Source organism: Rutidosis leptorrhynchoides, chromosome 4, assembly GCF_046630445.1.
Source record: "Rutidosis leptorrhynchoides isolate AG116_Rl617_1_P2 chromosome 4, CSIRO_AGI_Rlap_v1, whole genome shotgun sequence".
NCBI lineage: Eukaryota > Viridiplantae > Streptophyta > Magnoliopsida > Asterales > Asteraceae > Rutidosis > Rutidosis leptorrhynchoides.
In genome coordinates, this window is record NC_092336.1 from 471,347,547 (window position 1) to 471,363,706 (window position 16,160).

The 16,160-nt window shown below is 29.4% G+C and overlaps 1 long non-coding RNA gene across 1 annotated transcript; it reads left to right on the forward strand.

Moving 5' to 3' along the window:
* The first annotated feature begins 416 nt into the window (after nt 1-416).
* Nucleotides 417-15,827, forward strand: LOC139844511 (uncharacterized). Its single transcript, XR_011757990.1, has 3 exons — nt 417-584; nt 14,561-14,618; nt 15,141-15,827. It is a non-coding gene; the product is annotated as an uncharacterized lncRNA (long non-coding RNA).
* The last annotated feature ends 333 nt before the right edge of the window (nt 15,828-16,160 follow it).

Sequence of the window (16,160 nt, forward strand, 5' to 3'; positions counted from 1 at the left end):
TTGAAGAAGATGGTTCCTTTGTTTTAAGTAAGTTTTTCATATTTATCAAATTAACAACAATTGATCGGTGAAAAATCTACTAAAATCAAGTTAAAAGAACACTCATAATTGAATAATTGAATAATGAAACATCAAATATCATCAAAGTTTAGCAATAACCAATTTATAAGAAGTGTCAAAAAAAGTATTAGTGGATGTATTTTGCTGTTAATACAATTTATGTAATTCCAATTAACATGCAAACAAGTTGGGCTGGATTTTGTGGGGTCAAAGTGGGCTGAATATTTTGAGTGGGGTCAAACCTAAAAAATTATTAATGAAAATTTTCAGATCATGGGGTCATATGACCCCATTTGTATCTCTTTGCCACCGCCCCTGACTGTTCACGGCATTTTTATATTGCTTAAAGGGTAGTTTAGTCTTTTGCCTTATCAGATATTTCTTCCAGACTCTTCATACTTGCCTCATTCTATCGCCTGCTCACCTTCCATCGCCATCCACCATCGCGAAACTGTCGCTGCAATTGCTCCCCATCGTTGCCACCTACCACCACTGGTCACCGCCCGCGCCGTCTGAGGTGTTGGGTAGGGTTTTTTTTTTGTTGATTTTAGGGTTACTTTTGTGTTTATTACTCCGTATTAAATTGAAATGATTTTCATTCAATTTTAATCGATCAATCAGAAAGATAAAAAGGAAAGAAAAACAAATGAGATATAAGGGAATAAAAAATAAGAGCTTTGTTTAAATTTTTTTTTAACGAATATATAAAATACATAACAAAAGCTAATATAAAAACTCATATCTAGTTAAAAACATTGCAAAGCTCGAAAGTAGTAAACGAGCCCTATCACTAAACACAAAGCAAAAGCTAACTAATCTCGAAACTTAGCCACCGAATCACTAAAACGATTCCGAAACACAATAAAATACAAGAACCAATACAAAAACTCATATCTAACCAAACAACGACAAACAACCTAAAAACAAACAGCCATACTGTAGCTAACACTCAATACAAAAACTCATATCTACCCAACAGCTGCTTTACCTTTCCAAGTCTTTATGACCGGCTTAACACCATACCGTCAACCTTCATCGAATAAAATTTCATGCCCACCCGATTTTCTATCGCATAAAATGAAACCTTGTTCGAAGATCTACTGTAACACCCTGACTAGTGGCCTAAATGAAATATGTATATTGTGTTATATTATTATTATAATTTAAATATGATATTTAAATTATGAGTAATTTATATGATTTAATTATAAGGAGTGAAATAATAAATTATGTGTTGATAATTTATTATGTGAACTTGTGAATGTGCTCGTGATGATGGTTACAGAAAATATTAGTTTGTGTAATTTGGACCTCGTTAGGACTGCTTAATGAGGTACCTTGTATTTCAGATTGCGGGTAAAATAACTGTGTGTTTAATAATATAATAAAAATGGAGACGGTGGCTTTTGTTATAAGTTTACACATGTTAGTCTTGTTTCATTTCCTAAAATTATTAACTCACACACAAGTACTTATGATCTTATATTCTTATCTACCCTCCTTGATTTCTTGTTTCATGCTTACACACATGTACACAAATACAAACGCATCCTTAGCTATCTTTAATTCTCTGATTTGTGAACTTAATTGCAAAAAGTGGTGTTATGCTTTCTAGCAAACCAACATCAAATAAGGTATGCATATATACTTATCATATACATGTACGCACATAAACAAACACATCTTGTGTTTGTGATTTCGAGTCCATATTAATTATAAGATGTGTAATTGACTCCTTTTAGTTAAGAACATGAACACGTTATATATATATATATATATATATATATATATATATATATATATATATATATATATATATATATATATATATATATATATATATATATATATATATATATATATTTTTATTCTATGATATGATTATTGTAAGTTTTTAAGGATTTAGATAACTAAAGGAGTAATGATCATTTATTCTTAATTGTTATTTTGAGATGAAATTGATTGTGGTTATAGCTTGTTTATGATATATACATGATTCGGTTATGCTTGATTTGTGTTAAATATGTATATATGGTGATTTAGGGTTAAAACCCATTTGAACTGCTGCTGTTGTTCTTCAGGTTCAACACGAGTGACTTGTCACTCGTGCGGTTGAGCCAGAAAATGGTACGAGTGAGACCCACTCGTGCGAGTGAGGTCTCACCCTATGCGAGTGAGCTCGCCCTTTGTTGTCGACTATTTCGTACGGCTGACTCTCACTCGTGCGAGTGAGTTGGTCAACCGTGTATATTTTATTATTACTCGTACGAGTGAATGTTGTAACATGTTAATGATTAATTGTTGATCATTCGGGCGAGTGAGGTGAAAGGACCCGTCCTAATCCATCCGGACGAAGTCCATATCGATTACTAACGTTTCACAATAGTTGGTTACATCGTGAGGTACTTGACCTCTATATGATACATTTTACAAACACTGCTTTCAATTTTGAAAGACAAACTTTCTTTACAACGAAAATTGACGGCATGCATACCATTTCAGAATATATCCAACTATAATTGACTTAATAATAATCTTGATGAACTCGACGACTCGAATGCAACGTCTTTTGAAATATGTCATGAGTGACTCCAAGTAATATCTCTAATATGAGCAAATGCACAGCGGAAGATTTCTTTCGTACCTGAGAATAAGCATGCTTTCAAGTGTCAACCAAAAGGTTGGTGAGTTCATTAGTTTAGCATAAATAATCATTTCATAATTTTAATAGACCACAAGATTTCATATTTTCATTTCTCATAAACATACGTCCCATGCATAGAGACAAAAATATCATTCATATGGATTGAACACCTAGTAACCGACATTAACAAGATGCATATATAAGAATATCCCCATCATTCCAGGATCCTCCATCGGACATGATATAAATTTCGAAGTACTAAAGCATCTTGTACTTTGGATGGGGCTTGTTGGGCCCGATAGATCTATCTTTAGAGTTCGCGTCAATTAGGGTGTATGTTCCCTAATTCTTAGATTACCAGACTTAATAAAAAGGGGCATATTCGATTTCGATCATTCAACCATATAATGTAGTTTTGATTACTTGTGTCTATTTCGTAAAAACATTTATAAAAATTGCGCATGTATTCTCAGCCCAAAAATATAAAGGGTAAAAAGGTAAATGAAACTCACCTAATGTATTTTGTAGTAAAAATACATATAACGATATTGAACAATGCAGGGTTGGCATCGGATTCACGAACCTATATCATTTGTATATTTATTAATACATATATTGGAAATCACCAAATTTCATTTATTATTATGTATTATTTATATATTTATAGCTATATAGAATTTACGCTAAATTTCATTTTAAAACGTATACTTGTATTATATTTTATATTACATTGTGTGTGTGTATATATATATATATATATATATATATATATATATATATATATATATATATATATATATATATATATATATATATATATATATATATATATATATATATATATATATTGATTTTGTGTGTATATAATTATAAGGGTTAATATTTGTCATTTAGTTATATTAATATACTTGTATATCTATATACGTGCTTATTATTGTATTCATGAAATATCATTAGTTTATTATATGAAAAATTAATATAACCCTAATATATATAATAAGTATATATATATATAATATACAAAAGATTTATTTGTTAAATTGATAGTTTCACTAGTAAGTAAAAATGATAGTTTTAGTAAAAATAATATTTTTAATGATAGTAGTAGTTTAATAATAATTATGGTCATATTAGATATTTTAAATGATCATATTTACAATAATACAAACAGTATGATATTAGTAATAATAATGATAGTAATAATACTACTAAAAAAATTATAAATTGATACTATTAATACTTCTTAATGATACATAATAATAACAATAATATTAATAGTATCTATTATACTAGGGGTAATATTAGTCATATAATTAATATTAGTAATGATAATATTAATAATAATAATCATGATTGTAATTATAATTATGATGATAACAATAAATGTTATCTAATTCTTTTACTAATATTGATAGTACTAATAATAACTAGCTTGTAATAACAACAACAACTAATAATAATAATAATAATAATAATAATAATAATAATAATAATAATAATAATAATAATAATAATAATAATAATAATACTAATAATAATAATAGAAGTAATAATAATAAAGTGACTACCTTAATAAATAGGCTGTTTTAAAAAGAATCGCCCAAGCACAGGCTCGAACCCGCGACCTCACGCTCACCCGCACCAACACTTAACCATTACTCTAATTTTATTTTTCTGATTTAATATAGTCCTAATTAAATATAACCGTAATCTTCTTGACTCCATCTTCTTCTTCTTCCCTCAAAATACACGATCCAATTCCTTTACATCTTATTAACACTTACAAACTGAATTTAAGATGTAATATCCGATACAACAATAACTATATGTGATTAACCGAAAAAAAAAACAAAAAAAAAACTATAAGAACAAATCTGCTGTCGCAGGTTTTAAACAAAAAAAAATGATTTCCATTTTTAAAAAGTTTTTAGGTCATGAGTTCAACATAAAAAAGTTTTTAAATCGTTCATAGATACTATTGGAACAATCAATTAAACTGGAGGTATAAAAACAATTACGAATTTTGCCAAGAACGATTCGTTTGACTTTTTGCTTAAGAACTTTGACTCCAAAATTCGCCCTTGATTCTGAAAATTAATACTCGAAACTTTGCAGATAGTTTTAATGGATGTTTCCTAACACATCTGCGTTATTAGATTTTGGAGTTGAGTTCGAAAATGGATTATGGATTAAATTGGGTTTACGAAATAAATAAATAAAAAAAAAAATTTGCTGTGGTTTCTTTTCTTGATTTCGCGAATAGCAGATTTTGTATACATACAAATAAATGATTTATGTTACAGCAACAATTGATTAAATGTTATTTTGTTGTGAGGATTTAGTCAACAAAAAATCACGGGCGAAGAAGAAAATTGAACTGACAATGAGTTTTAACAGATGGTACACCTTTTTCTGTTTTATAATATAATAATATATTTAATATTATTATTTAATAAATACAGTAATTATAATACTGTTAATAAATAAATATATAAAAAAATATACTAATAATAATAATAGATAAAAAAAATTATGATATTAATGAAAATAATACTTAATACTAATGATAATAATAATAATAGAGATGATAATAATATTAATGATCAAAATAATACTAATAATAGTAATAATGATAAAAATAATGATAATAATAATTTTAAATAAAATGATAATTTTTATTAATAATAGTAATAATCATTATCATAACAACTATAATTTTACTAGTAATAACAATGATACTAATAATGATAACAACAATATTGATATTAATGTATCGAGTTTCATATCTATATGTTATAAATAATAATGTTAATAATACTGATATTAATCTTAGCATTAATATTTATTTTAATAATAATGAAAGTGATAATAACACTATTAATAAAATAATTATATTTTAACTTGTAGTTAAATATAATGTATTAATAATATTTATAGTATATATTATATAATTGAATATTTAATACTTATACTTTTAATAAAACTATAACTTATATAACTCATTTTCGGATCACCGTTTATTTTAAAATCATATAAGTTTGAATTAAACTTACTTAATATCAATCGAGACATCAAACGAGTATTACAATCATTAAATATTTATTTTCAACATACCTTATTTATATATATAGATATATTTTAAATAATAATTATATTAATACTCTATTTTTATTTTATTAATTTTTATTAACAACAACATATAATACATCAAATTATATTTCGAATTATTATTTATATATACATACACACATATCTATTTACAATTAATTGTTCGTGAATCGTCGAGAGCAGTCGAAGGTCAATTGAATATATGAACATCGTTCCAATGTTTTCTAGACTCAACATTACATGCTTTGCTTATCGTATCGAAATCATATAAAGATTAAGGTTAAATTTGGTCAGAAATTCCCGGGTCATCACAGTACCTACCCGTTAAAGAAATTTCGTCCCGAAATTTGAGTGAGGTCGTCATGGCTAACAATAAGAATGTTTTCGTGACGAATATGAGTTGATAAATAGAGTTTTATCATTATTAAGTAATATAGATAAAACAATTTGATTATGTAAAGCGTACGAGTGAAGCAGTTACAAAGATTGAGTTAGAGCTTTAACTTTTTGACGTAGTCACGGTGGATTTCCGGAATTTCAGGGATTTAAAGAAAATCTTCGAAATCTAAGAGATTTGATTCTTCGGCGAATAATGAGATTAAAATCTCTATAATTAAATACGGTGATCTGCCTCGATTTTTCTATCAGATATTTCACTATAAATTAACTTCTTCCGTTCCGTTACTTTTACCATTCCTATACTCAATTCTCAAATTCAAAAGATTGTAAGGAATGCTTAACCCAGTCCTGATCCTTGTCCTTATCCTTACTATCACAACAATCATCCTCCTTTCCAACTCCCACCAGTGGAACCTGTTTTCTTCTACCTCGCCCTTGGGGTTATAGTACATATAATTCTCTCGTGTCTTTATGTTGCGATAAACATTGATATACACGGTTTGTAATTTATGTGTTGTTATCGGACTTTATATTCTCCATTATATTTCAATGTCCCTATTCCTGTCTCCTATAATCACTGTCATCCACAGTTAATACTCCCTCCTATTTGATGCGATTTATACCCCAATTTCTATTTCGGAGCTTTGTCCCTCCGTTTCTTCCTCTTGCGAATGGGCATCTCTTGTAATGGTCCAGAATTCGCAGATATAAGTTTCAGAAGGAACATTGTTAATGTTCTAAGAAGGGAATGGTAATGGCATGGTCTTGATTTGTTAATTTACCAGAATGCCCTGAAAAAGACCGAATCATCAAGAAATATTTTCTTGATATTTTAGAGGTTTAAATAGAATACAAGAGTCGTGTAACATGGCACATGATGACGTTAGAGTCTGTGAATCATCACGTTTCATTAGAAACTCAGCATGACTTACTGTAATATAATCACGTTGATCAAGTGTCATTATATTATACTAACTCATGCATCAGTTCCCAACACTACTCCAAAATCATTCATAATTTAAACTTGAAGGTTTACAGAATATAGAAACTAACAGTTTCTATATGATGTAACAATGATAGCACGAAGAGATTAATGATTTCAGATAAGATTAGTTATGAAAATATATTCAGAAATATCGAGGATATTTATAATGAAAGATACGATAATATCTCGGAATATCTAGGATCAGAGGATGATAGAAACTATTGTCCGCAAGGGCTTAGAGTAAGGAGCAAAATATTCACTAAAGACTTTAGCAGACATTGAATCATTTAGATTCTTTGAAGTCAAACTTATTCTTTGTGATTTGTCCACTGCTTTCTTCATAGATTCGCATAATCTGCTTTTCGGTACTAAATTTTCTATTGAATGTTTCCAATATAATGATACACAGGAAGCACGAAGAGGTATATAATTTCGGACGAGAATATTTATGAAAATATCCTCGGAAATATCGAAGATATTGATGATGATATTTTAGAATTTCTAAGTTCGATGATTGATGAGGGAGATTTTCCGCAAGATTTTAACATGACTTCGGAGCAAGATATTCTCTAAAGATTTCAACGGATCTAGATTTATCTGGGTTCTATGAATTTAGGGTATGTTACTTGTATTTCTCCTTGGTTTCCTTTATGGTTAGCTCAATCCGCTTTCCAGTTCCAGCTTTTCTGAGCTTTTCCAACATACTAATCTTTATCATCAAACTTTCGATGATTATGGTCGCTTACGGTTATCTACAGTTTCTGCTGCTTCATTTAGCTTTTTCAACATTCAGAGTATTGATTTGTGACTGAATGCTTTTCAGAATTTCAGAATGAGAGATCATAATTCTAAGAGATAAATGTCATATATATAACTGTTGATGTAGATATGCTGTGAGTTTTCAAAGTACTGATTGCCGATTCCCGGTAATTGTTATGGCAGTTCTCGTTATAAGATGCGGATGAGTATATGATAGGGTTTCAATGAATAAATATAATGATTTATCAGAGAGATTTAAGCCAAAAAGCAACGAGGTTGCTGGTACGTCTGCTGGTAATATGGTGGAATATAAAAGAATTCTCCGGTATCAAAAGGGTAATTGTATATATCAGGATTATAGTAAGGCTACTTCCAATGAAAAGTCGAAGTTGACTTGCTGGAGCTGTGACAAAATTGGCTACTTTAAAAAGGGATCACAATGTTATTTTTGCTAATAAATGTCAAAGGATCTGACGTGGCTACGTGTTAAACTTTTACTCAGTTGCCGAAAGTTTCTCAGGTGCATAACTATATGCATAAATCTTTCCTTCCGTAGATGAAGTGCGGTTGGTTCATCCTCTCGATTGAGGTGTTTTCAAGAATCATGAGAAGTTTGAACGCAGATTGTAATTGTCAAGATACAAATGAGGTTTAAGATGAAATCAAGTGGCAAACTTGAAAAATTGTTTAGTTTCATATGTTATAATCAATATTTTAATTCATTTTAATTGTCCAATGTTGATGGTCCACAGTTGATAGTCCACAATTAACAGTCCAATAATTCATATATAGTTTAATATTTAATATTCGAATTAATTAACATGTGTCGTGACCCGTATACGTCTCAGACTCGATCACAACTCAAAGTATATACATTATTATAGAATCAACCTCAACCCTGTATAGAGAACTCGATCGTTACTGCATATAGAGTGTCTATGGTTATTCCAAATAATATATATATAGATGTGTCGATATGATATGTCAAAACCTTGTATACGTGTCCCGATATTTAAATTGCGTAAAAATAAATAATAGAAATTAAATAACGATAAATAAAGTGCGTAAAGTAAATAACAGAAATTAAATGACGATAATTAAAATTACGAGAATGTAAATTGCGATAATTAAATTGCGATAAATAAAATGTAATCAGTTAGCTAGGAACAATTAGTTAGGAACAGTTAGCGTGGATTCTTAATAAAATTTCTCATAGTTAATTTGTTTGTTTCTAACAAATTTTATTTTGTCAAATGTTTTCTTCATTATGCCACTTGTTGGATTCTGATAAATCAAAATCCAAATATGAAATTAGATGAATATGGTTATTCTGTGATGAACGGATACATATATCTGTGGATGTAAGTAGGATAGTAAATGACTATTGAATCAGATTCGAAGAACGTACAATGTAACTTATTAATGTGAAATCTAAGTATTCCTCGGGTATTACCTACCCGTTAAAATATTTTCACCATTAACAGTTTGTATAAAAGAATTTTTAATTACAATCTTTATGAAAACATATATACATATATATTTTCTTCAGATGTAATCATGGATTTAATGAGTTAATATAATATTAAACTCATTTAATTTTCGGTTGTAACTAGAATAAATAATCTCTAAAACTTTAGAGATTACATATTCGCCATGTCGAACGAAGATAAATGAGGTAGAACGATATGTAGAACGAAGATCATACTCGAAGTACAGATAGTGATATTGAAGCATGGATTGTTGATGGTACTGGTGCTGTTACTGATGGTACTGTTGGTGCCGGTGATGTTGTTGAAGCTGGAACATTTTGTACCATATTCTACGAATTGATTATTCGAGCGCGAAGTTCGTTGACTTATTACTTTAGGATGATTGTCGGTCGGAACGAGCGGATGAATAAGGTTCAAAATTGTGGATAGAATATAATCTTGTCGAGTTACCCTGGAAATGAGACTGAAAATGGTGTCTCGAACAGGTTCGCCGGTAAACCCTTCAGGTTCATTGTCAAGAGGTGAATTCGGTTGGTGGAACGGATCGCCTTCTTCGCGTCTTCATTGTTTAAGTCGACTATGAACTCATAAAATGAATTGGGGATGACTGATTGATTGATCCATTCCGGTGACACCGCTTTCGGAGCTTAGGTGAATATCCATGTCGGAATAGCTGTCGTAATAGCTATCGAAATCTGAGGGACTCGAACTGGTTGAGGGATTTATCTTGTACGATCAGATGAAGAATTTTCGATAATAAATAGATTATAGGATGTAGATTAGTACCCTGCAATACATAATTTACATATGCATATATAATACTAAAATCCCTTAAGTTACGGAAGAATCTACAGAATCTGTCAGTCAAAGGTAACAATAACAGGTACGCTAAGATATTAATTTTGTCTATACACTATTCATGCAATCAATGCAGTAAGATGTGTCTAGACTAAGAATAATGAGCATGTAATTTCCTAAGGATGATAAGCAGATGATTTCCGATAAAAATGATAAGCAAAACTTTTGACATGTAGACACGGTCGAAGTCCAGACTCACTAATGCATCCTAACAACTATAAGTTAGACACACTAATGCAAGACCTGGTTCGCTAAGACCATCGCTCTGATACCAACTGAAAGGACCCGTCCTAATCCATTAGGACGAAGTCCATATCGATTACTAACGTTTCACAATAGTTGGTTACATCGCGAGGTACTTGACCTCTATTTGATACATTTTACAAACATTGCATTCAATTTTGAAAGACAAACTTTCTTTACAACGAAAATTGACGGGATGCATACCATTTCAGAATATATCCAACTATAATTGACTTAATAATAATCTTGATGAACTCGATGACTCGAATGCAACGTCTTTTGAAATATGTCATGAATGACTCCAAGTAATATCTCTAATATGAGCAAATGCACAGCGGAAGATTTCTTTCGTACCTGAAAATAAGCATGCTTTCAAGTGTTAACCAAAAGGTTGGTGAGTTCATTAGTTTAGCATAAATAATCATTTCATAATTTTAATAGACCACAAGATTTCATATTTTCATTTCTCATAAACATACGTCCCATGCATAGAGACAAAAATATCATTCATATGGATTGAACACCTGGTAACCGACATTAACAAGATGCATATATAAGAATATCCCCATCATTCCGGGATCCTCCATCGGACATGATATAAATTTCGAAGTACTAAAGCATCCGGTACTTTGGATGGGGCTTGTTGGGCCCGATAGATCTATCTTTAGAGTTCGCGTCAATTAGGGTGTCTGTTCCCTAATTCTTAGATTACCAGACTTAATAAAAAGGGGCATATTCGATTTCGATCATTCAACCATATAATGTAGTTTTGATTACTTGTGTCTATTTTGTAAAAACATTTATAAAAATTGCGCATGTATTTTCAGCCCAAAAATATAAAGGGTAAAAAGGTAAATGAAACTCACCTAATGTATTTTGTAGTAAAAATACATATAACGATATTGAACAATGCAGGGTTGGCCTCGGATTCACGAACCTATATCATTTGTATATTTATTAATACATATATTAGAAATCACCAAATTTCATTTATTATTATGTATTATTTATATATTTATAGCTATATAGAATTTACGCTAAATTTCATTTTAAAACGTATACTTGTATTATATTTTATATTATATATATATTGATTTTGTGTGTATATAATTATAAGGGTTAATATTTGTCATTTAGTTATATTAATATACTTGTATATCTATATACGTGCTTATTATTGTATTCATGAAATATCATTAGTTTATTATATGAAAAATTAATATAACCCTAATATATATAATAAGTATATATATAAAATATACAAAAGATTTATTTGTTAAATTGATAGTTTCACTAGTAAGTAAAAATGATAGTTTTAGTAAAAATAATATTTTTAATGATAGTAGTAGTTCAATAATAATTATGGTCATATTAGATATTTTAAATGATCATATTTACAATAATACAAACAGTATGATATTAGTAATAATAATGATAGTAATAATACTACTAAAAAAATTATAAATTGATACTATTAATACTTCTTAATGATACATAATAATAACAATAATATTAATAGTATCTATTATACTAGGGGTAATATTAGTCATATAATTAATATTAGTAATGATAATATTAATAATAATAATCATGATTGTAATTATAATTATGATGATAACAATAAATGTTATCTAATTCTTTTACTAATATTGATAGTACTAATAATAACTAGCTTGTAATAACAACAACAACTAATAATAATAATAATAATAATAATAATAATAATAATAATAATACTAATAATAATAATAGAAGTAATAATAATAAAATGACTACCTTAACAAATAGGCTGTTTTAAAAAGAATCGCCCAAGCACAGGCTCGAACCAGCGACCTCACGCTCACCCGCACCTACACTTAACTATTACTCTGATTTTATTTTTCTGATTTAATATACTCCTAATTAAATATAACCGTAATCTTCTTGACTCCATCTTCTTCCCTCAAAATACACGATCCAATTCCTTTACATCTTATTAACACTTACAAACTGAATTTAAGATGTAGTATCCGATACAACAATAACTATATGTGATTAACCAAAAAAAAAAAAAAACAAAAACTATAAGAACAAATCTGCTGTCGCAGGTTTTAAACAAAAAAAAAAATGATTTCCATTTTTAAAAAGTTTTTAGATCATGAGTTCAACATAAAAAAGTTTTTAAATCGTTCATAGATACTATTGGAACAATCAATTAAACTGGAGGTATCAAAACAATTACGAATTTTGCCAAGAACAATTCGTTTGACTTTTTGCTCAAGAACTTTGACTCCAAAATTCGTCCTTGATTCTGAAAATTAATACTCGAAACTTTGCAGATAGTTTTAATGGATGTTTCATAACACATCTGTGTTATTAGATTTTGGAGTTGAGTTCGAAAATGGATTATGGATTAAATTGGGTTTACGAAATAAATAAATAAAATTTTTTTTTGCTGTGGTTTCTTTTCTTGATTTCGCGAATAGCAGATTTTGTATACATACAAATAAATGATTTATGTTACAGCAACAATTGATTAAATGTTGTTTTGTTGTGAGGATTTAGTCAACAAAAAATCACGGGCGAAGAAGAAAATTGAACTGACAATGAGTTTTAACAGATGGTACACCTTTTTCTGTTTTATAATATAATAATATATTTAATATTATTATTTAATAAATATAGTAATTATAATACTGTTAATAAATAAATATAAAAAAATATACTAATAATAATAATAGATAAAAAAATTATGATATTAATGAAAATAATACTTAATACTAATGATAATAATAATAATAGAGATGATAATAATATTAATGATCAAAATAATACTAATAATAGTAATAATGATAAAAATAATGATAATAATAATTTTACATAAAATGATAATTTTTATTAATAATTGTAATAATCATTATCATAACAACTATAATTTTACTAGTAATAACAATGATACTAATAATGATAACAACAATATTGATATTAATGTATCGAGTTTCATATCTATATGTTATAAATAATAATGTTAATAATACTGATATTAATTTTAGCATTAATATTTATTTTAATAATAATGAAAGTGATAATAACACTATTAATAAAATAATTATATTTTAACTTGTAGTTAAATATAATGTATTAATAATATTTATAGTATATATTATATAATTGAATATTTAATACTTATACTTTTAATAAAACTATAACTTATATAACTCATTTTCGGATCACCGTTTATTTTAAAATCATATAAGTTTGAATTAAACTTACTTAATATCAATCGAGACATCAAACGAGTATTACAATCATTAAATATTTATTTTCAACATACCTTATTTATATATATAGATATATTTTAAATAATAATTATATTAATACTCTATTTTTATTTTATTAATTTTTATTAACAACAACATATAATACATCAAATTATATTTCAAATTATTATTTATATATACATACACATATATCTATTTACAATTAATTTTTCGTGAATCGTCAAGAGCAGTCGAAGGTCAATTGAATATATGAACATCGTTACAATGTTTTCTAGACTCAACATTACATGCTTTGCTAATCGTATCGAAATCATATAAAGATTAAGGTTAAATTTGGTCGGAAATTCCCGGGTCATCACATGAGGTGACCACTTGTGTATATATTTGGTTACTCGTACGAGTCAATATATGTTTGTGATGGTTGTTTTAGTGTGTTTCACACGCACAAGTCATATGTCACCCGTGCGGGTAAAGTGACCCACTCGTGCGAGTGATGGTCACTTGTGCAGTTGATCTGGCAGACTTTTGTGGTGTTATAATATTTGTCTAATGAATGACCACTCGTGCGAGTCAACTATTACTCGTACAGTTTAGGTGGGTCACACACGCGTGTGAGTTCACTTGTGGGATTGACTTGACAAATTGTATTGAATTGTTGCGATTCTGATTAGCTGGACCTTTTGTTGGTTTAATTTGTTTAGCTTGATAAAAATGACTGGGATGTGTATACTGACTTGATATGTATTATTCTCAGGTGATAAAGTGGATGTGAAGACTCAGTAATATAAGACCACTGAGTTTTGCTGGTATCGGTGAGTGGGACTATCCTTTCGGATATTGTTATATAGTGCTAAGACAGTGTAGTGTCTTGTACTATGATTAGTGATATGCTCCCAGTGACCAGTGATATGTATGATTAGACTATGCCTTTAGTCAATGACCAGTGACCGTGATATTATGTGATTATGTGTACACTCAGTGATCCCGTCGAGGTGTTGTGTGCGACGGAAGAGGTCAACTATTCCTAGCGGGGTGTCTTGTACGATAGGAATTGGGTTGGGTTCTTGTGTTACTGATGTGGTGGTATAGTGTGAATGACGAGTGCGTCACGTTTGGAAGACTATACCAGTGTTTCAGTATTAAGGACTATCGGTAAACTCTAGTCCGATCAGCTAGTATTTAATGGCCCGGCCAGGCCGCCGGTCCTCTTGTGATCAATTCTATGCTAGTGACCTAGTAGCCTGTGACTTGTGACCTTAAGCTGTGCTTAGAGCTTATAGTGATATCCTATTTGATATTTCCATTCACTTAGCGGTGCGCTAATTCCCCCACAGTGTCCTTTCCCTGCAGGTGTCGTACAACATATTTTGCAATGGGTGTGGCAAGGATTGAAGTGATGTTTGACACACTTGATAACTCTGATGTTTCGAATAAACCGTTTTATATTATGGTCTGTAATTAAGTAACACCAGTGATTTTGTGGAAAATGATTACATGTGTGATTAATATGTTAATAATTGAATTCCGCTGTGTATTTCAAAAAAAAAATCTAGGGTGTTATAAATTGGTATCAGAGCGTAGGTTTGGCAGCATGTACACGTGAGTGTCATGTTCCCAAACCCTGAGTTGTGTCAAACATACAAGTGGGGGAAATGGATAAGTGAATGTAGGTGTCGTGTGATTAGATAATTATGGTTAGTGATAAGTACTAATGAATTATCTACTAAGCTTTTGTGTGAGATGTTGTGATAAGACATGTATGACGATCGATCAAATCCTGTGAATGCCCCATTGACCCCCAGCATTGTCAGAGCTCTATTGAATGATTTCAGAATTGAGTGTGACCAGTAAAGAATATATGAGATGGAATGGCGACAATTGGAACAAATTTCGATGCCGATCGCTTCAGTGATGAGATACTAGTGTTATGGTGGGGTCAGGGGTGCGGGTGAGATCGATGTGTTGATAGATAAGAAGATGTCTTCTTACATAAAAAGGTACGTCCTTGTTACATTATTGTAATTATTAGTGTACCTTTTGATTGTGAATAAATGTCTATCTATGTTTGTTATATTTTGTATTTAACTGAGACCAGTTGTGACGTGATTGCTTCTTCCTAATAAGGTAGAAGTAGCCAGTGATTTGACGGCTTCAGTCACAATAGTTGTGTCTGAAGCTACTAGTGACATTATTGGGATTTATTCCATTTGATTAGTTGTCATGTTTTTTATAATTGCCATGTTATGTGAAACTGGTCAGATGTGATGCGTTAGACATGCTTGCCATGATTAGTGAGATTTATTTGTTATATAAACTGCATGTGACTTTTCTATTGTGTTAGACTTGATATAGTG